This window comes from Triticum urartu, chromosome 3A (genome assembly GCF_056163025.1).
Source record: "Triticum urartu cultivar PI428250 chromosome 3A, HENAU_Tu73, whole genome shotgun sequence".
Taxonomy (NCBI): domain Eukaryota; kingdom Viridiplantae; phylum Streptophyta; class Magnoliopsida; order Poales; family Poaceae; genus Triticum; species Triticum urartu.
Genome location: NC_141875.1, coordinates 637,049,360 through 637,071,827, shown reverse-complemented (window position 1 = coordinate 637,071,827; position 22,468 = coordinate 637,049,360). Strand labels below are relative to the sequence as shown.

The following is a 22,468-nucleotide window of genomic DNA, read 5'->3' as shown; positions in this document are numbered from 1 at the left end:
TTAGACAGGTTGGACTGGACCTTCGTCACGCGCTGGGCTGCACTTGAGTTGTGCTGGGTGGAGCCTTGTACGGGTGTCCTTCTAGAAAAATTAGGGGTGTCCCAGGGTACGTGGACTCTATAGGTATAACGTAACACATTTTTTACCCGGTGTCCTGTGCTACCTGCTGGCACAACATGGGCTCGCCCCTGAGTAGCCGTGAGTTTTCCGTTGAGATCGAGTCGATCCGATCAGTTACCAGCTAGTCTCTACCAGGTCGCGTACCTACGTGTGGTTCTGCCTAGCCGTGCATGCGCTGCTCCAAGGAAGATCGATCAAGCTACCAATCAAGCTGTTAGGTTGCTTGCTTCTTCTAGCTTTGCACGTACACGTACATATGTACAACTTCCGGTGGACTTGTTCTAGGGCTTTAGAAGCCAACGCTCAACTTCGCATCCTTCACAGCCAGTAGAACGCAGTGCGGCGTAGCGTCGTCCCCAACTGAAAGTGAAGGGGATAGCAAAGCCAAAGGGGAGGGGTATATCTCTAAATTTCAGTAGCATCTTTTAGTAGCTTGTAATATACAATTGTAATGATTTTAGATTTTTATTCACAATTTAGTGTTGTGAACTACATATTTGAAAAAAAATATTTCGAAGTACTTGGTAGTAGCAGACTAGCAGTAGCTCCATTCCAAGCACCTATGTGCTTCGACGCATGCCACTCATCCAGGTCAAGTGAATTTCAGGGAAGAAGAGCATGTATATTCTGTTGAGAATCACATGAAAATATAAATGTGCATTGTTAGTGTGTATTGACTATTATGATTTTGCATCATTTTTTTACTTAAGAGTTCGCCCCATCTTAATTTTTTTCCGTCCTCCGCCTCTGCTTGTGATAACATGGCACACAGAGATCATCAAGATTTGGGCGATGGCTATGAGCATGTTCGGGGCGAGACGTCAAAAATCTGACGTTCGGCCTTTACCGCTCTCCCCCTCTCCATCTTAGCGGTCACTCAAGACTCACACCTAGTAGATGAACGAGGAGACGCCCACCACAACGACCAGCTAGCATATTCTGGTCTCGAAACCCCATTGGGATCCCACATGTCAGGTCTACATTGAGGGCATAAAATAACGGAAGCAAAAGCCCACCACAACATGCATTTTACTAAGAGAGCTAATTTTCTCCCTCAGAATGATTTCTTATATGTAATAATAATTAGATTCTTATTCAATGGCTTACACTTCCTTTTCTGAGTTTTCTCCCCAAACTCCCTGGCCCCTGGGAGCTGAATTTCTGATCCCTTTGTGCATCTCCACACTCATACATCCATGAAAACAATTCGTACATCCATGTCAACACAATATACAGAGGCAGCGACTCTCAACTCATCCGACAGACCACTCTCACGGACTGACATATGCAATCCCCTCCCTTCATAGAGTGAAGTACGAAGAAGACAACAAAATGACTAACAGCAGCATGTAGGTCTTACACCATGCAAAAAATGCACAAAGTGCATGTTGTTAGAATATATAACCGTATTGTTTTGTATAGATATACGGTTGTATATGTGTAGTCCTTGTATAGGTGTCCGTATATTGTACGATACGATTTCTGCCTTGTAACTTCTATATATTGATCAATACAAGACACCATAACGTGTGGTTCCCCTAATCTTACATGGTATAGAGCCTAAAACCCTAACTATAGCTTGCGCCGCCCTCCTCCTCCTTCCGCTGCCACCGAAGCCACCACCCCTCTCGCCACCGCGCCCCGCACCGCTACCTCCATGTCGCCGCCCGACGCGGACGCGACGAACCAGGCGCTGGCCGCGGCCAAGGAGCGCCAGGATGCCCAGGCCGAGGCCGCCAAGGCCAAGCTGCCTCTCGCGACCGCCGCCGATGGATCCAGGACGAGCGTAGGGTCTTTCTCCTTGATTTCGCTGCATGCCCAGGCCGTCGGCCTGCACTCCATTAAGGCACACGTTCCCGTCGAGCTCGCTCTTGACACCGACGTTCGCCGTCAATGGCGCACTTTCTTCCGCGCCGACTGCCGCAAGTACGCCCTCCTGTATCACCTCGACTTCGACGCCCCTGATGCGCCGAACCCGGAATGGTCTCTCCTCGATGACAATGTCGTCTCTTGGCTCTATGGGTCTGTCTCGCTCAGCATCCTCGACACCGTCATGACGCCGGTGATGATCCCCTCGCCGTCGATCTCTGGAACAGCATCAACGGTCTCTTCAACGACCATAAGATCAATCGTCAGCTCCACCTCATGGCCGAGCTCGACGATGTCAAGATGGGAGAGATGAGCATGGCCGACTATCTACAGAAGGTCAAGTCCCTCTCCGATGGACTTGCGGATCTTGGCGCACCCGTTGATGATGCCGAGATGGTGGTCCACTCCCTCAACGGCCTCTCCAAGCAATACGAGTCCGCCGCCGATCTGATCTCCCTCATGCCCGGTATGACCTTCGCGCAGTGCTGCTCGTTGCTCGTGCTCCAGGACATGAAACGCAAAAATCGCCGCGCCCGCAACTCGGACATGGCCCTCTTCACCAACACTGTTGGCAACCCTGGCAAGGCCTCTGGAAAAGGAAAGAAGAAGAAGCAGGCCGCCGCTGGAGTTGCCAAGGAGATCATCCCGGCGCCCGCGACCCTGCCGGCTGCCACTCCTTCCTGGCCCTCACCGCAGCATCCCTGGAACGGTACCATCCAGATGTGGCCCTATGGCCAGGGGGGCCTGCTCGGCCGTGCGCCGCCCTCCTACGCCCCGGCTCCCAGCTACGCGGCCCGGCACACCTCGTTGCCGCATGCGTTCTATGCCCAAAGCCCGTACGGCATTGCCTCCTACGGTTACGGATACGCCCCTAGACATCCCTCCTACGGACTCACGGTCCGGCTCCATCATCACCGACATCAAGAACACTTGGGACCTCGTTGATCCACCTCGCAATGCTAACATTGTTACTGGTAAGTGGATCTACCATAACAAGATGAAGTCTGATGGTTCTTTGGATCGCTACAAAGCTCGTTGGGTGCTCCGTGGATTTACTCAGTGTGAAGGTATCGATTTTGATGAAACTTTCAGCCCTGTCATCAAGCCAGCCACTATTCGCATAGTGCTCTCTCTTGCTCTCTCTAGTGACTGGTCGATTCATCGGCTTGACGTCAAGAATGCATTCCTCAATGGCACTCTCACTGAGACAGTTTATGCTCGTCAGCCTTTTGGGTTCACCGATCCTCGCTTCCCTGATAAGGTTTGTCGCCTCAACAAATCACTCTATGGTTTGAAACAGGCGCCTCGAGCATGGTTTCAGCGGTTTGCTTCGTTCATTGCATCGGTTGGTTTCGCTGGCTCCAAGTACGATAGCTCGTTGTTTGTCTATCGGCATGGCGCTGACATGGCCTATCTCTTGCTCTGTCACTGGTAGAAAAAGGGCCTATAGTCCCAGTTCGTAAGGGCCTTTAGTCCCGGTTCCTGAACCGGGACTAAAGTGTCGGTACTAATGCCCCGACCCTTTAGTCCCGGTTCAATCCAGAACCGGGACTGATGGGCCTCCACGTGGGCAGTGCGCAGAGCCCAGGCAGGAGACCCTTTGGTCCCGGTTGGTGGCACCAACCGGGACCAATAGGCATCCACGCGTCAGCATTTCTGTGGCTGGGGTTTTTGTTTTTTTTGAAGGGGGGGGGGTTTGGGGGTTTTGGGGGGTTAATTTAGGTGTTTCATATATTGTGTTAGCTAGCTATAATTAATAGAGAGAAGTGTCCTCTCTTATGTCCGTGCTTGGTCGACGCTACGTACTATACATACGTATAGAGAGGACTAGACACGCTAGCTAGCTAGTAAGCAAACGAAGGAAACAGAAGATCGTCATGAACATATATGCATACAGAGAGAAGTGATATCGACCACCTCTCCTTCTCCGAGAGATTGGTCGAACAACAAGTTCTCGTATATCTATCTCACACTACCGGCTACATATATACAATAATTATCTCTTACAAACATAATCAGACTCAGGGTCCACATAGAATTCTCCGTCTTCAGGGATCACGTGGTCAAGAAAGAATGCCGCCAATTCCTCTTGAATTGCTTGCATGCGAGCTGGTGCTAGGAGTTCATCCCGCTTCCGAAACATCTAATTTAAAGAAGGGGGTCAATACATATATATATATATATGAATGAATGGAACTCAACACAAATGATGGTAATAAAATAAAATTGTGAATGTTGTTATTTACGTACTTCATATTGTTCGTTAGTGTAGCCCCGCTCACAGGTCGTGTGGCGGATGGACTCGCAAACGTAGTATCCACAGAAATCATTCCCTTGTTCCTGCCACAACCACTTTACAAGAAATAGAGGTTAATCAAACTGATAAGCAAGAATGCCAAATGGTATTGATGAAACTAGCGCTTGAATGACTAGTAGATGCGCTTAAAATGCTACTATAGTACTTACTTTCGGGTGTCTAAATTGCAGCTCCTTCGGCAGTCCCGAAGCTTTTCTGGTGAATTTTCTCCAAACCCTGCCGGACAAAGAAAACAATTACTTGATATATCAGGAAATGAACAAAGTTGCTGATATGGTGGATAATGATCGATTTAACTTACTTCTCGAGTATTTGAGTCATGTCTGCATAGTCATGGGGATCTTTTCGTCTAGAGTCTAAGACGGTTACTAGTCCCTGCTCAAGCTTAATCTCTAGGAGAATATAGTGGAAACTGCACACGCATGCATAACTCATCAATTACATTACTATAACCTTGACTAATATATAAGGGAAACCGAATACGCACAAGACATTAACACTCACTTGAAGTTGTAAGGAAAGAGTATTATATCTTTGTTTTCATTTATTACGAACGATCGTAGCAAGTTCGCCTCGGTAGCTGCGGCATGAAATTTAACCTGAGTTGCATCTATGAGATATGTGTTAATGAACCCAATATCACCGACTTGTCTTTTCTTCAATTCGGCGATCTTCAATCTGCATAATATAGTGAGGATGATTATAAATACATACAATGAAAGAGCTAAGCTATATAGAGAATCTTAATGACAGATGTAGTACTACTTACACAGTAGCAGGCGACCGTTGTTTTATCGAGGGCCAATTGATTGAAAAACTGATAGAACTCCTTAAATGGAACAGGCAACAGTTCAATTCCAACGAGGTCATGCTCCTTTTTAACTTTCACATACAAAGTACTCCTCCCCCCAGAGTCTCTGCAGATTTTCAAGTACCAATCCTGCAATCTTCGCATCATCGTTGATAGAGATCTTTCATCTTTGACGAGAGGCTTCCCGTACTCGTATCTTTGTATCTGCACGTCCATGGGTTCATAATGTACTTCGTCGGGCAGGTAATCTGCAAGATTGCTATAACCGGGCACCATCCTCGGATCATTAGCGACGTTGTGGCTAGGCACCTTGAGCGGGGGGGGGGGGGGGGCACGATTGCTTCGCTTGTTCTCCGAGCTGGGCAATTTGTTTCCCAGCTCGTCGTTCTTTCAGCCTTTGATCACTGACAGTACTTCCCGACCGCTCCGCTTCGGCAAATTCCTTTCCAATAATGCGCTCATAGTTTCCTTTCGGCGGAGACTTCGGTGGTTTTGTCAGGGCAGCCAGAGTGCGCTTCACTTTCACCGGATCTACCTTCTCCTCCGGAGGTGGGTGTCTCTTTGCTCTCAACCCTTGAAACCAGTCATCCACTTCGGTTCGCGCGATCTCGGCGTTCTCCTCCGGGGTCCTCTCATATGGTAACTTCTCTGGAGTCTTCAGAGAAGGACCGAATCTGTATGTCCTCCCGTCTTTGGTTGTACTGCTAGACGCCGACCGAGTAGACGGAGCGGTTGTCTTCTTTACTTGCTTACGAGGCGGAGGAGAAGGACTACGACGCGCCGGAGAAGCTGGAGCGGCGGCAGGTCTCTTCCGCCCTTGCTGACGAGGCGGAGAAGGAGGAGGCTGGCTACTCGGGCGCGTCGGCGCAGGCGGAGAAGGAGGCGGAGTGCCGCCACGCGCCGGAGAAGGAGCCGGCCGAGGGCCCTGATCGTCACTCGCCGAAGGAGGAGGCGGTGGAGGAGGCGGAGTGCCCTGACTCGCCGGAGGAGGAGGAGGAGGCGGAGGCGTCCAGTTCGGAAGGTTGATGAGCTCCTTCCGCCATAGGCATGGAGTCTTCAGAGCAGACCCCAGCCGAGTCTCCCCTTCACCGGTAGGGTGGTCAAGCTGGAGGTCCTCAAATCCCTCCGTTATTTCATCCACCATCACCCTGGCATATCCTTCTGGAATCGGCCGGCGGTGAAAAGTTGCGTCGGGTTCAGTAGGATAAACAGAGCCAACAGCCGCCTTGACCTTCAAATTCATCCATTGCGTCATAAGGTGGCAATTTTGAGACTCCGTGATAGCATCCACGGGATAGCTGGCAGGAGCCGTCAAGGCATGCTCCGGCTGAAGCAGCTCGGTGGAAGCCACGCTGCTTCTGCGCTGAGATGGCGGGGTAGCTTCGGGGGAGGCTTCGGCAATACGTTTGCTGCGATTTGCTTCTCGTTCCTCTATCGCGTCTACCCTTGCTTACAGCGCCTGCATTTGGGTCTGCTGCACTTTTTTCCTCCTCTCATGGGATTTGTAACCGCTTGCGTCCGGAAACCCAACCTTCCACGGAATGGAGCCTGGCGTGCCTCGTGTCCGTCCAGGGTGCTCAGGATTCCCGAGGGCCATTGTGAGCTCGTCGTTCTCTCTGTCTGGAAAGAACGTCCCTTCCTGCGCTGCTTCGATATATTGCTTAAGCTTCCTGACTGGTATGTCCATTTGATCTTTCGTCCAAATGCACTTCCCTGTTACAGGGTCCAAGGTTCCGCCAGCCCCGAAGAACCAAGTCCGGCAACGGTCTGGCCAGTTAATTGTCTCTGGTTCGATCCCTTTATCAACCAGATCATTCTCAGTCTTGGACCACTTAGGCCGGGCTACGAGGTAGCCACCTGACCCCATGCGATGGTGAAGCTTCTTCTTCGCAGCATTTTGCTTGTTTGTCGCCGACATCTTCTTACTCTTTTCCGATGTCTTGTGAGCCACAAATGCGGGCCAGTGATCTCTGATCTTCTCATATCTGCCCTTGAATTCTCGTGTCTCATTATTTTTGACAAACTTATTCAGCTCTTTCTTCCACCTCCTGAATAGTTCTGCCATCCTCTTAAGAGCAAAAGACTTGATTAATTTCTCTTTAACTGGGTTCTCTGGATTATCCTCTGGCGGTAGGGTGAAATTTGACTTCAACTCAGTCCAAAGATCATTTTTCTGCATATCATTGACATAAGACACCTCAGGGTCTTCTGTAGCCGGCTTAAACCATTGCTGGATGCTTATCGGGATCTTGTCCCTAACCAGAACCCGCCACTGAGCAAAAAATGCGCTCTTTGTCCGGAGGGGTTCAATCGGTTGGCCGTCGGGCGCGATTGCTATGATCTCAAATTTTTCATCCGAGCTCAACTTTTTCTTCGGGCCTCATCTCTTTACCGAAGTTGTGCTCGATCCGGAGGGCTAGAAAAAAGAACAAAGACTTAATTAATATGTGTACATACCAAAACAATGAATGCATCAATCAGCTAGTCAACACAGGCTTAACTAATATATATACCTGGCCGGACTCGGTTCGGTCACTGGAGCCGTCATCACGGTCTCCTTCTTGCACCGGCATTGGGTCACCGGACCCATCCTCATGTTCTTCTTCTTGCACCGGCATTAGGTCACCGTAGCCAGCTTGTTCACCCTCTCCTTCCAGACCATCGGTTTCGTTGAGAAAAAACGAGACGGCATCACTTCCTTCTGCGATTATGTCCCTCAACAACGCTTCTTTTGCTTCGTCTAGGGCGGTGTCCATAGTTTCTACAAATATTTACAACATGGCAATTATTATTCAAACATGACAGATGGATATATTAGTGCCAAACGTAGAACTAGCTACCTAATCATAGTAAGCTATTGGGAGGGGGTATATATCACAACAACGACACTACATCTATGTCCCTCGACGACCCTCGTTCCCGATAAAAAAAATCTCCTCTATTCTTTCTTCTCCTCTTTTTTTCTTCTTCCTCTTCTTTTTTTATCCTCTTCTTCCTCTCATGTTCGAGAGGATCGCCGAGGGGTCGGGAGGTTGCCTAGTGTCAAAGGATTCAACAAAACCATGTCTTCATCATTAGGCGAAAGTAACATGTGCATGATGGTACGAAGCTCTTCAAAGTTGTTCTGGAACGGAGTCCCAGATAGGATAATTCACTTTTCGGTACAAAGTTCAGCAAGAGCCTTCCGAATATCGCTATTTGGAAGGCCTTTGCTGAATTCGTACCAAAAGGCAGATTATCCTATCCGGGACTCCATTCCAGAACAACTTTGCAGAACTTCATACCAACATGCCCTGGTTACTTCCGGCTAATGATGAAGGCATGGATTTCTTCAATACTTTGACACTAGGAAACCTCTCTCGACCCCTCGGCGATCCTCGACCCCTCGAACCCTCGACGACCCTGGAACCCTCGACCCCTAGACGACCCTCTTCTTCCTCTCATTTTCGAGAGGATCGCCGAGGGGTCGGGAGGTTGCATAGTGTCAAAGGATTCAACAAAACCATGTCTTCATCATTAGGCGAAAGTAACATGTGCATGATGGTACGAAGCTCTTCAAAGTTGTTCTGGAACGGAGTCCCAGATAGGATAGTTCGCTTTTTGGTACAAAGTTCAGCAAGAGCCTTCCGAATATCGCTATTTGGAAGGCCTTTGCTGAATTCGTACCAAAAGGCGGATTATTCTATCCGGGACTCCATTCCAGAACAACTTTGCAGAACTTCGTACCAACATGCCCTGGTTACTTCCGGCTAATGATGAAGGCATGGATTTCTTCAATACTTTGACACTAGGAAACCTCTCTCGACCCCTCGGCGATCCTCGACCCCTCGAACCCTCGACGACCTTGGAACCCTCGACCCATAGACGACCCTGGAACCCTCGACCCTATAGAACCCTCGAACCCTCGACCCTGAAACCCTCGACCCTTGACCCCTTAACGACCCTCGACCCTCTACCCTAGTTCCGACCCTCGACCCCTCGGTGATCCTCGACACCCTCGTTCCCGATAAAAATTAAGAAGAAGAAGAAGAAGAAGAAGAAGAAGAAGAAGAAGAAGAAGAAGAAGAAAGAGAAGAAGAAGAAAGGAATAGCTAGAGGAGAAGATCGAAGAAAAAAAGAAGAAAAAAAAGAGCAGAAGAAGAAAGGAATAGTGGAGAAGAAGAGAAAATAAAATATATTCTATTTTCTCTTCTTCTCCACTATTCCTTTCTTCTTCTCCTCTTCTTTTTCTTCTTTTTTCTTCTTCTTATTTATTTCTCCTCTTCTTTTCCTCTCCTCTTCTTCTTTCTTTCCTCTTCTTATTTTCTTCTTTCCTATCCTTCTTTTTCTAAAATTGTAACTTTTGCATATATAAAACTTTTCTAAAATTGTAACTTTCTATATAAAACTTTCCTATCGGGAGGGGGAGAAGATCGAAGAAAAAAGAAGAAAATAAAGGAGAAGAAGAAAAGAATAGAGGAGAAGAAGAAAAAATAGGAAAAAAACTTTTCTATTTTTTCTTCTTCTCCTCTATTCCTTTCTTCTTCTCCTCTTCCTTTTCTTACTCTCCTCTTCTTCTCCTTTTTCCTCTTCTTATTTTCCTTTTTCCTCTCCTAAATATATAAAACTTTTCTAAAAATGAAAATAACCTAAAATGTACTAAATCAGAGAACATATATAGATAATCCTTTTCTAAATATTTAAACCTAACTTTTGCATATATGAACATATATACACAGAGAACATAAAAACATATATACATTTTTATAAAAAAGAAAAATACAAAATACAAACATATATATGAAAAAAATTCTGAAAAGAAGCAATATACACAATACATATATACATAATATACACAAAGAGGCAATATACACAAGCATATATAATATATAAAAAAACAGGGGAGGGGCGCCGGCCGGACCAACGGGCAGGGCGACGGCAATGGGCGGGGCGGGGCGACGGCGACGGGCAGGGCGGGGCGACGGCGACGGGCGTGGCAGGGGCGACGGCGACGGGCGGGGCAGGGGCGACGGCGACGGGCGGGGCAGGGGCGACTGCGCGGGGGAGGCCGGCGACGCGGCGCGGGGCGACAGGAGGGGGCCGGAGATGGTGCACACAGCGACGAGGAGGAGGCCGGCGACAGCGCAAGCAGCGACGGGGACAAGGCCTGAGGCGGCGCGGGGCGACGGCGACGGGGAGCGGGCGACGACGGGCTCGGGGCGGCGACGACGATGATGAACGGCCTGGGGGCGTCGGGGGCGAATGGGAGCGGTTGGCGAAATTTTCACAAGTGCTACCTTACATACCCAGAGCAATGGTCCCGGTTCGTGGCACGAACCGTGACCAATGCCCCCCTTTGGTCCCGGTTGGTGCCACCAACCGGGACCAAAGGCCTCTTTTCAGCAGCCCAAAGGGCGGGAAGTGGCGGCCTTTGGTCCCGGTTGGTGGCACCAACCGGGACTAAAGGGGGGCATTGGTCACGGTTGGTGCCACGAACCGGGACCAATGCCCCCTTTAGTCCCGGTTGGTGCCACCAACCGGGACCAAAGGCCTATGCTGCCCCAAACCCAAATATTTAGTCCCACCTCGCTAGTTGAGAGGGAGGCGCACTTGTTTATAAGGTGCGGTGCGCCTTCCCTCTCTTGCTCCTCTCTAAAGCAGGCTTTCGGGCCTAACACTGCAATCTGTGCCTGTGGGCCTACTGGGCCTTCCGCGGGCCTGAATCCTGGCCCATGGTAGGGTTTCTAGTCGTATTCAGGCCGTGGGGGCCCAGTAGGTGGCACTTTTTTGTTTTTTTTGTTTCTACTTAGAACTAAATACTTATAGTTTCGTAGTGATTTCTTTTTTATTTTAGGTCACAAAAATTATAAACTTTCTGTTAGTGCCATTAGTTTTAAAATTTGAATAGTTTAAATTTGATTTTTTTTAAAATTTGTGTGAATCACTAGTTTATGAATAACTTTACTATAAAAATTGATTTTTGAGTCAATCTTTTTCCTTCTATTTAATATTACTGTGTTTTATCATTATACTCAATTTGGTAATTTTAGTTAGTCATAACAAATATTATAGGGGTGAGCCCTATTTTTCCAGTTTTTTTGTTTTGTTTTCTGCATTATTTATTTCCTTTTGTTTTTTGCTTTATTTTTTAATTATTTTTGCTTTTAGTTTTAGAAAAATTATAAACTTTCTGTTAGTGCCATTAGTTTTCAAATTTGAAAACACTTTTTTAGTTTTTTTGTTTTCTTTGTTGCTTTATTTATTTTATTTTGTTTCTACTTACAAAAAAATACTTATTGTTGCGATTTTTATTTTTTTTCCAGTTTTTTTGTTTTGTTTTCTGTATTATTTATTTTGTTTTGTTTTTTGCTTTATTGTTTAATTCTTTTTGCTTTTAGGTCAGCAAAATTATAAACTTTCTGTTAGTGCCATTAGTTTTCAAATTTGAATAGTTAAAATTTGAATTCTTTGAAAATTGTTTGAATCACAAGTTTGTGATTAACTTACTAAAAAAATGAGAATAGATGCGCTTATAGAGAAAATTCAACCTAAATTCCTAGTAAATTTCTATGAATTTCAGAGAAATTCACTATGAATTTAGGTTAAACTTTTCTTTATTGGGGCATCTATTTTCACTTTGAGAGGAGCTCAACAAGGCAGAGAGGGAAGGGCTTATAAACCGGTGTGAGCCCCCTTCGGTTGGCGAGGTGGGACTAAACTCGGCCCGCAACGAGGACCACCCCTTTAGTCATGGTTTGTGGCACAAACCGGGACTAATGGTCATGGGCCAGGGGGAGGAGCAAAATTATAAACTTTCTGTTAGTGTCATTAGTTTTAGAAAGTTGAAAGTTGAAAGTTGAAAGTTGGCATGGGCCAGGGACTAATGGTCATGGTATTACAAGGGCCGAACCATAAGACATGAAAGCATTTCAAATGAACTCTGAAAAAGTTGAAAGTTGGGATGGTATCATAATTTCACCCATATAGCATGTGCATGTACAAAACGGACAATGGTAGCATGTTCGTGTGTTACAAAGTTGCGGGAGAAAGTCTTCACTTTTTCTTCGCTTGTGTCATTTGCTTATTGCGCCGTAACCATGGATAATCTTCATTGTTTATTAGGATGCTTGGGTCAGCCTTGACATTGAAGGGAGGAATTTCATGAAACTTTTCATAATCTTCAGACATGTCTGTCTTGCCGTCTACTCCCAGGATGTCCCTTTTTCCTGAAAGAACTATGTGGCGCTTTGGCTCATCGTATGATGTATTTGCTTCCTTATCTTTTTTTTCTCGGTTTGGTAGACATGTCCTTCACATAGATAACCTGTGCCACATCATTGGCTAGGACGAACGGTTCGTCAGTGTACCCAAGATTTTTCAGATCCACTGTTGTCATTCCGTACTGTGGGTCTACCCGTACCTCGCCGCCTAACAGATTGACCCATTTGCACTTAAACAAAGGGACCTTAAAATCAGATCCGTAGTCAAGTTCCCATATGTCCACTATGTAACCATAATATGTATCCTTTCCGCTCTCGGTTGCTGCATCAAAGCGGACACCGCTGTTTTGGTTGGTGCTCTTTTGATCTTGGGCGATCGTGTAAAATGTATTCCCATTTATCTCGTATCCTTTATAAGTCAATACAGTCAAAGATGGTCCCCTGGACAACAAGTACAACTCATCACAAACAGTGTTGTCACCTCTAAGACGTGTTTCCAACCAACTGCTGAAAGTCCTGATGTGTTCACATGTAATCTAGTCGTCGCACTGCTCCGGGTGTTTGGAGCGCAGACTGTTCTTGTGTTCATCGACATACGGGGTCACCAAGGTAGAGTTCTGTAGAACTGTGTAGTGTGCTTGAGACCAAGAATATCCATCCCTGCATATTATTGATGCCCCTCCCAGCGTGCCTTTTCCAGTCAGTCTCCCCTCATACCGCGATTTAGGGAGACCTATCTTCTTTAGGCCAGGAATGAAGTCAACACAAAACCCAATGACATCCTCTGTTTGATGGCCCATGGAGATGCTTCCTTCTGGCCTAGCGCGTTTACGGACATATTTCTTTAGAACTCCCATGAACCACTCAAAGGGGAACATATTGTGTAGAAATACGGGCCCCAGGATGACAATCTCGTCGACTAGATGAACTAGGACGTGCGTCATGATGAACTAGGACGTGCGTCATGATATTGAAGAAGGATGGTGGGAACACCAGCTCGAAACTGACAAGACATTGCGCCACATCACTCCTTAGCCTTGGTACGATTTATGGATCGATCACCTTCTGAGAGATTGCATTGAGGAATGCACATAGCTTCACAATGGCTAATCGGACGTTTTCCGGTAGAAGCCGCCTCAATGCAACCGGAAGCAGTTGCGTCATAATCACGTGGCAGTCATGAGACTTCAGGTTCTGAAACTTTTTCTCTGGCATATTTATTATTCCCTTTATATTCGACGAGAAGCCAGTCGTGACCTTAATACTGAGCAGGCATTCAAAGAAGATTTCTTTCTCTTATTTCGTAAGAGCGTAGCTGGCAGGACCTTTATACTGCTTCGGAGGCATGTCGTCTTTTTCGTGCAAACGTTGCAGGTCCTCCCGTGCCTCAGGTGTATCTTTTGTCTTCCCATACACGCCCAAGAAGCCTAGCAGGTTCACGCAAAGGTTCTTCGTCACGTGCATCATGTCGATTGAGGAGCGGACCTCTAGGTCTTTCCAGTAGGGTAGGTCCCAAAATATAGCTTTCTTCTTCCACATGGGTGCGTGTCCCTCAGCGTCATTCGGAACAGCTAGTCCACCGGGACCCTTTCCAAAGATTACGTAGTGTAAATAATTGACCATAGCAAGCACGTGATCACCGGTGCGCATGGCGGGCTTCTTCCGGTGATCTGCCTCGCCTTTGAAATGCTTGCCTTTCTTTCGACATTGATGGTTGGTCGGAAGAAATCGACGATGGCCCAGGTACACATTCTTCCTGCATTTGTCCAGGTATATACTTTCAGTGTCATCTAAACAGTGCGTGCATGCGTGGTATCCTTTGTTTGTCTGTTCTGAAAGGTTACTGAGAGCGGGCCAATCGTTGATGGTCACGAACAGCAACGCCTTAAGGTTAAATTCCTCCTGTCTGTGCTCATCCCACGTACGTACACCGTTTTCATTCCACAGCTGTAAAAGTTCTTCAACTAATGGCCTTAGGTACACATCAATGTCGTTGCCGGGTTGCTTAGGGCCTTGGATGAGAACTGGCATCATAATGAACTTCCGCTTCATGCACATCCAAGGAGGAAGGTTATACATACATAGAGTCACGGGCCAGGTGCTGTGATTGCTGCTCTGCTCTCCGAAAGGATTAATGCCATCCGCGCTTAAAGCAAACCATACATTCCTTGGGTCCTTTGCAAACTCATCCCAGTACTTTCTCTCGATTTTTCTCCACTGCGACCCGTCAGCGGGTGCTCTCAACTTCCCATCTTTCTTTAGGTTCTCACTGTGCCATCGCATCAACTTGGCATGCTCTTCGTTTTTGAACAGACGTTTCAACTGTGGTATTATAGGAGCATACCACATCACCTTCGCAGGAACCCTCTTCCTGGGGGGCTCGCCGTCAACATCACCAGGGTCATCTCGTCTGATCTTATACCGCAATGCACCGCATACCGGGCATGCGTTCAGATCCTTGTATGCACCGCGGTAGAGGATGCAGTCATTAGGGCATGCATGTATCTTCTCCACCTCCAATCCTAGAGGGCATACGATCTTCTTTGCTGCGTATGTACTGTCGGGCAATTCGTTATCCTTTGGAAGCTTCTTCTTGAATATTTTCAGTAGCTTCTCAAATCCTCTGTCAGCCACAGCATTCTCTGCCTTCCACTGCAGTAATTCTAGTACGGTACCGAGCTTTGTGTTGCCATCTTCGCAATTGGGGTATAACCCTTTTTTGTGATCCTCTAACATGCGATCGAACTTCAGCTTCTCCTTTTGACTAATGCATTGCGTCCTTGCATCGACAATGACCCGGCGGAGATCATCATCATCGGGCACATCGTCTGGTTCCTCTTAATCTTCAGCAGCTTCACCCGTTGCAGCATCATTGGGCACATCGTCTAGTTCCTCTTGATCTTCACCAGCTCCCCCCGTTGCAGCATCACCGTATTCAGGGGGCACATAGTTGTCATCGTACTCTTTTTCTTCGCCGTCTTCCATCATAACCCCTATTTCTCCGTGCCTCGTCCAAACATTATAGTGTGGCATGAAACCCTTGTAAAGCAGGTGGGAGTGAAGGATTTTCCGGTTAGAGTAAGACCTCGTATTCCCACATTCAGTGCATGGGACAACACATAAAACCATTCTGCTTGTTTGCCTCAGCCGCATCGAGAAACTCATGCACGCCCTTAATGTACTCGCGGGTGTGTCTGTCACCGTACATCCATTGCCGGTTCATCTGCGTGCATTATATATAATTAAGTGTCCAAATTAATAGTAATTCATCATCATATTAAAACCAAAGTGCATACATAGTTCTCATCTAACAACATATAGCTCTCCAGAGCATCTAATTAATTAAACCATACATTGAAACTATGTAAAACATTTCAATGCGAAAACAAATGCGATCATAATCGCAACCAAGGTAACAATTGATCCAACGGCATAATGATACCAAGCCTCGGTATGAATGGCATATTTTCTAATCTTTCTAATCTTCAAGCGCATTGCATCCATCTTGATCTTGCGATCATCGACGACATCCGCAACATGCAACTCCAATATCATCTTCTCCTCCTCAATTTTTTTATTTTTTCCTTCAACAAATTGTTTTCTTCTTCAACTAAATTTAACCTCTCGACAATAGGGTCGGTTGGCATTTCCGATTCACATACATCCTAGATAAATAAAATCTATGTCACGTTGGTCGGCATAATTTTCATAAACAATAAATGAACCAATAGTTATAAAGATAATATACATACCACATCCGAATCATAGACAGGACGAGGGCCGACGGGGGCGGATACCAAAACCATCGCACTATATAAGATGCAATAATAAATGTAAGAAAATGATACAAGTATCTATCTAAACATACAAGTAAGAATATTTTTCCTTTCAGAAAGAAGATAAGAACAAGAGGCTCACCACGGTGGTGTCAGTGATGAGATCGGCGCGGGTGATCGACGGCGGTGAAGACGGGGACGGGGCGTGACGGACCTCTAAATCTAGACAAATCTCGAGGAAAATGGCGTTTGGAGGTCGAGCTTCGAGAGGAGAAAGCTTAAGTAGTGTGGCTCGGGCATTCCATCGAACACCTCATGTGCATAGAAGGTGAGCTAGAGCACCACAAAGCCCTCTCCCCCTCGGCCAGAAAAAACAGAGCACTGTGCTCTGCTCTTGCGCGAGGGGGTATATATAGGCACCTCATTGGTCCCGGTTGGTGACATGAGCCGGGACTAAAGGGGAGCCTTTGGTCCCGGTTCAAGCCACCAACCGGGACCAATGGTGGTGGGCCAGGAGCGAGGCCCATTGGTCCCGGTTCATCCCACAAACCGGGACCAAAAGGTCCAGATGAACCGGGACCAATGGCCCACATGGCCTGGCCGGCCCCCTGGGCTCACGAACCGGGACTAATGGGCTGACTCGGCCTGGACCATAGCCCTGTTTTCTACTAGTGTGTGTGGATGACATCATCCTGACTGCATCTTCCTCGACATTGTTGCACAGTTTGATTGCCTCTCTTCATACCGAGTTCAGTATGACAGATATGGGCGATCTTCATTATTTTCTGGGCATCTCTGTTACACGCAGCAAGGATAGTATGTTCCTCTCACAGGAGAAGTATGCAATGGATCTTCTTGACCGAGCTGGCATGTTGGAGTGCAAACCCATCTCTACTCCCATTGATACTACCTCCAAACTTTCAGCCAAGTCCAGTGATCCAGTTGCAGATCCCACCGAGTATCGTAGTATTGCAGGTGGTCTTCAGTACCTCACATTCACTCGGCCAGACATCTCTTATGATGTGCAACAGATTTGTCTTCATATGCATGATCCTCGGGCTAATCATTTGCTCCTTGTGAAGCGTGTGCTTCGCTATATCCGCGGCACCACCGGCCATGCCTCACTTTGTTTCGACGCAGCTCCAACAAATTGATGGCCTATTCTGACGCTGATTGGGCAGGTTGCCCCGACACTCGCCAGTCTAGCTCAGGTTATTGTGTCTTCCTAGGCACTAACCTGGTGTCATGGTCTGCTAAGAGGCAACACACGGTCTCTCGCTCCAGCGCCGAGGTTGAATACATGGCAGTTGCAAATGTAGTGGCTGAAACATGTTGGTTACGGCAGCTTCATCGACCGGTGACTGGTGCCACTGTGGTGTTTTGTGACAATGTGAGCTCTGTTTACATGACACAGAATCCCGTTCATCATCAGCGCACCAAGCATGTGGAGAACAATCTACACTTTGTACGAGGCCGTGTCACCACAGGCGAGGTCCGGGTTCTTCACTTTCCGAGTTCTTCTTAATTTGAGGACATTTTCACCAAAGGATTGCCATCCCCTCTCTTCTTGGATTTTCGGGACAGTCTTCACATTCGTCGACGCCTGTTTACGACTGAGGGAGGGTGTTAGAATATACTTCCTCCGTTCCGAATTATTTGTCGCAGGTATGGGTGTATCTAGATGTATCTAGATGTATTTTAGTTCTAGATATATCCATTTCTGCGACGAGTAATTTGGAACGGAGGGAGTATAACCGTATTGTTTTGTATAGATATATGGTTGTATATGTGTAGTCCTTGTATATGTGTCCGTATATACGATACGAACTCTGCCTTGTAACCTCTATATATTGATCAATACAAGTTTCCCTAATCTTACACATGTTAAGAATAGGAAATGTCCCTCTCCCTAAAAAAAGATTATAGTAAATCGTCACACTTGATGCCATGTCGGGCCTATTAACTACAGAAAATATGCAGAGGGGAAAAAATATCACTAGCAGCAGCGTATGGCTCCTCCTAGACTCCGAACGACACCATGCCAAAAGTGCTCAAAGTGCAGGTGAGGAATATTAAACGCCTCTTCACTCAGAAAGATTATAAGTAAGAAAATCGTCACACTTGCTGCCAGTGGCGCAACTGAAGCACCCTGTTAACTACAGCTACAGTACACGCCGACTTGATGGAGTACTATTACACTAGACCCACACAAAATACCATTGATGCAACACGCAAACATGGTTAATTAGCAGATAACCCTGACCCCTACTCGCCACGGCCACATTCAACATGCATTATATATGTGGCTCAACTAGCTCCCCATGTACTGACGCGCTTGGTCGATCGGTCACTGGTAGTACTCCCTCCGTAAACGAATATAAGAGCGTTTAGATTATTACTTTAGTGATCTAAACGCTTTTATATTTGTTTACGGAGAGAGTACTAATTAATCGGAGATGTACTTTAACACTAAACTAATTGTTATTCTGAAGAACAGTGAGATAAAACACTGGTTAATGAATTATTTACCACAGTTTTTCTGTCCAAAAATTTGAAGGACGTCTGATCACTATCCTGAAGATCCGATTAAAGTATCATTTTTTTTACAAACTTCTTGCATTATATTAAAGCAAGTAGTATATCTCTTTTTACACCCCTAAAAAAAAGTAGTCAGAAGATTCCGCAAATCGTACGTCTTGAGATACAACCAAAGCTATAAAATCGGAAAGTTACAAATCACCCTACGGAATAAACGTGGAGACCAAAGCACAGCCACGCATCAAGAGCAACATCTCAAGTTATTGCCGCGACACCATGTATCGCCCACACGTCAGCAGGGGATTCTCGACGCCGACCACCTCCGACTACAATCTTTGGCAATGGCTGCCACATAATGAGAGAACCAACTGACCAACCTCCTCGCAAAGGGGGAACCCTAGCGCCGCCGCCAGGTCCTCCGCGTCTCTTTCCCCCGCTTCGCTGCCGCTGAAGGGGCCGCCGGCGAAGTCCGCGTGCGCCCCAGGGAAGGTGGCGGCGGGGCGTTTCCCCTCTCCTCGGCGTTGCGCGCGCACGCGCTGCCTGCGTCGCCTTGGGCGCGGGCGAGATGTAGGGCCGCGGGAGTGGCGTCAGCGCGGGGAGAGGCCGGATCCTGGCCGGGCTTGGCCGGATCTAACTTCTCCGCCCCCGTTGGCCGCCCTCGATGTGGTGCACGCCGTGTCGACGGACAGTGCTCAGCGACTCCATGGTGGGACCGCGTACGTTGATCTGCGGCGGGCGGCGTTCGACGGCGAGGTTGGGCTCGGTGGCTTCGTGGTGGGGCTGCGAGATCCGGCGACCAGCGAGGGCTGGATCCCGGGGCGGCGGCCCCAGGACGACGGAGGGTGTCGGCGGCTGTGGACTCGCGACGGGCGGGGCGGCGACCGCGGTGTTGGACGATCCGTGCACAAGACGCTTGGCGGAGGCCATTGGAACAGATCTGGGTGAAGACCTGCTCGCAGCTGCTGCCGAGGCCGGCGATGGCGGCACTATTCGGTGTCGTTCCCTTGTTGAAGGCGTCGCTGTTGAGAAGTTCCAGGCCACTACATGCTACCTCCGGGGAAACCCTAAATCAGTAGATCGGATGACGGCGACATTATTGTGTCGTTTCCCTCTTGTGGCGTCATTCTTGGAGGTGTACACAGGCTCGAGGGACCAGTGGACGAAATATTTGATGGAGCAGTGCTTCATCCTACACATTAATGGTGGCGTATCTCGGCGGCGTGGTGTAGTGGAGACTCGGCGTCCGATGTGTGGCGAGGGACTCACGAAGGAGGATGGCGTTGTCTGGCGTCGATGGTAGAGAGGCCGGGCAAGGTGGATGCAGCAGTACAACACTGAAGATGGATTGGTGGCAGGTGGCTGTGGCGGCCTCATACCCGACAGGCGTCCTGGTTGAGGAGTGCGCCGGACTGGTGGGTGCCCCATACCCGGCAGGCGTCCTGGTTGGGACCTCAGGTCGGAGATGTTAGGTTTGGCTGCGAGGTCTGTTTGATATTAGACCCAGACTATCAGCACCCTTCATCAACTATATAGGAGTAGCGACAGATGTTGCCTAGATGATGGCTTTAGTCTTACTATTATATGACATTGTAAAGTCTTGTGTAAATAATTAATAAAATGATTGTATGTATCGTCCGGATGCAGAGGCCGGGAGTTCTTCTCCATTTCTAGAAAAACTCCTCACAAATAAAAGAAGGAACACGGAGCTGCCAGAGATGAATATGATGTCAAAGCTTGGACTTGCTAAAAAAACAAGTACATATTGGAAGCCGAATCTTAAACAAAATACTTTTGTTTGCATAGTTGCATATTATATTTGTTTATGGTAGCGTGAAGCGAAGACTAATAGGAAGAGCAAATGACTGAGTGAATTGTTGAAATATGTATCTAGCACATGTATTCTTGTACTTCAAGTCTTCTCTTTGTATATAGTTGAGGATATGACTTGTCCTATGTATTATCTATACTTGTGCATATGCACCCGTCAATACATTGTGGTTTGCATCCTATTCCTCTACATGGTATCAGCCCTAACCCCGATCCTACCGTAGCCGCGCCGCCGTTGCCTCCTGGCCGCCGCCGCTAGCCCTGCCCTGCGCCGCCGCACCCTTGCCGCCGCGCCTCGCCGCTGCCCCCCGGCCGCCGCGTCCCCCTCCTCCACCGCACCTCCCTCCCGTGATCTCCCCACTGCCCTCATCCTCCCGCGCCGCCACCTCAAAACCCTAACCCTCCCGCGACCTCCCGAAACCCTAACCCTCCCGCGCCGCATCGCTCCACCCGCCCCGCCGCCTACACCGCGCCACCACCGCTCCACCTTGCTGCCATGTCGGCCCGCTCCACCTCCACCGGTCCTAGCAACCCCTTCGACTCCTCCTATGGCACCGAACCCGACGAGCCGCTCGCTGCCGACATCCGCAACATCTCCCTCTCCGAGCATGTCCCCATCATCCTCTCCCACACCTCCGCCAATTACTATGCTTGGAAAATCTACTTCAATCTCCTCTTCCGTGAGTACAATCTCAGTGATCACGTGGACGGTCTTGCCAACTTCTTCGCCGGCAACCACGACACCAACTGGCTGGCCATCGACGCCACCCTCATTCGGTGGTTCTTCCTCACCGTCTCCCCGGACATCTTCCACACCGTCGTTCGCGATGGGGACGATGCCTACACGGTGTGGACCAAGATCAATGGCCTCTTCACTGACAATAAGCTTCAACGGATTGTTTTCTTGCAGCAGGAATTCTTTGGGTGTCATCAGAACGACTCCACCATCGACGCCTACTGTCTCCGCCTCAAGACCCTCTCCGACGAGCTCAACAACGTCGGGTTCAAGGTGGGCGACGAGCTTCTTCTCTCGACACTCACCGCCGGCCTCAATGAGGACTTTGGCAATGCCGCCTCCAACCTCACTCTCATGGCCAACCCCTCCTATGAGCGGGCGGTGGCCTATCTTCACCTTGAGGAGCGGCGGATGAAGCATCTCCGCCTCCGTGCTACCCACACCGCCCTCGCCGCCAGCCTCTCCAATGGTGCCCCTACACCACCATCGGCGCCTCGTCCTCAGCCTGCCACGCCTCACCCGCTGCCTCCCCCGACACCGCAGCCACCCCAACCGGCGCGCACCGGTGGGAACGGCGGGAACCAGCGCCGCGGTCGCGGCGGTCAGCGGCAAGGCGGCGGCGGTCAGCGACAAGGCGGTGGCGGTGGTGGCCAGCCTCGCGGCTAGCAGCAGCCCCCTCCCCCCTGGGCCGGTGGCTACAACCCCTGGACGGGGGTCGTGCATGCCTACAGCATGCCTGTGCAGCGACCCCCCGTCCCGGGGATCCTCGGCCCGCGCCTCGCCTCTCACCAGGCCCTTCTAAACGCGCCCCAGCCGGGTGCTCTGGGCGCCTACGGCGGGCCATCCGCCCCACCCGCTGCCTCTCCATATGGCGCCTACGGCGCCACGTACAGCGCCCCTGGCTACGGTGTGTACAGCCTGCAGCCTTCTCCGGGCGCGTGGGATCCTGCGCTCCTAGCAGCACTGCAGCAGCCGCCTCCCTACTCCGGTGGCGGCGGCGATTGGTTTATGGACTCCGGCGCCACAGCTCATATGTCCGCTCATCCGGGTAACCTCTCATCCGTCTATCCTACTTCTACTTCATCCCGGATCATCATCGGAAACGGTGTTGGTCTTCCTATATCGCATGTTGGTTCTGCCAGTTTTCCCTCTACATCTCGACCTCTTTCTCTCAACAATGTCATTGTCTCCCCTGATCTAATTCAGAACCTTGTTTCTGTTCGTAACCTTTCTCGTGACAATTCTGTAACTGTGGAATTTGACGAAGTTGGTTTC

At 48.7% G+C, this 22,468-nt stretch overlaps 1 pseudogene; it reads left to right on the top strand.

Moving 5' to 3' along the window:
- Nucleotides 1-1,777: 1,777 nt before the first annotated feature.
- Nucleotides 1,778-2,934, top strand: LOC147980995 (uncharacterized; annotated as a pseudogene).
- The last annotated feature ends 19,534 nt before the right edge of the window (nucleotides 2,935-22,468 follow it).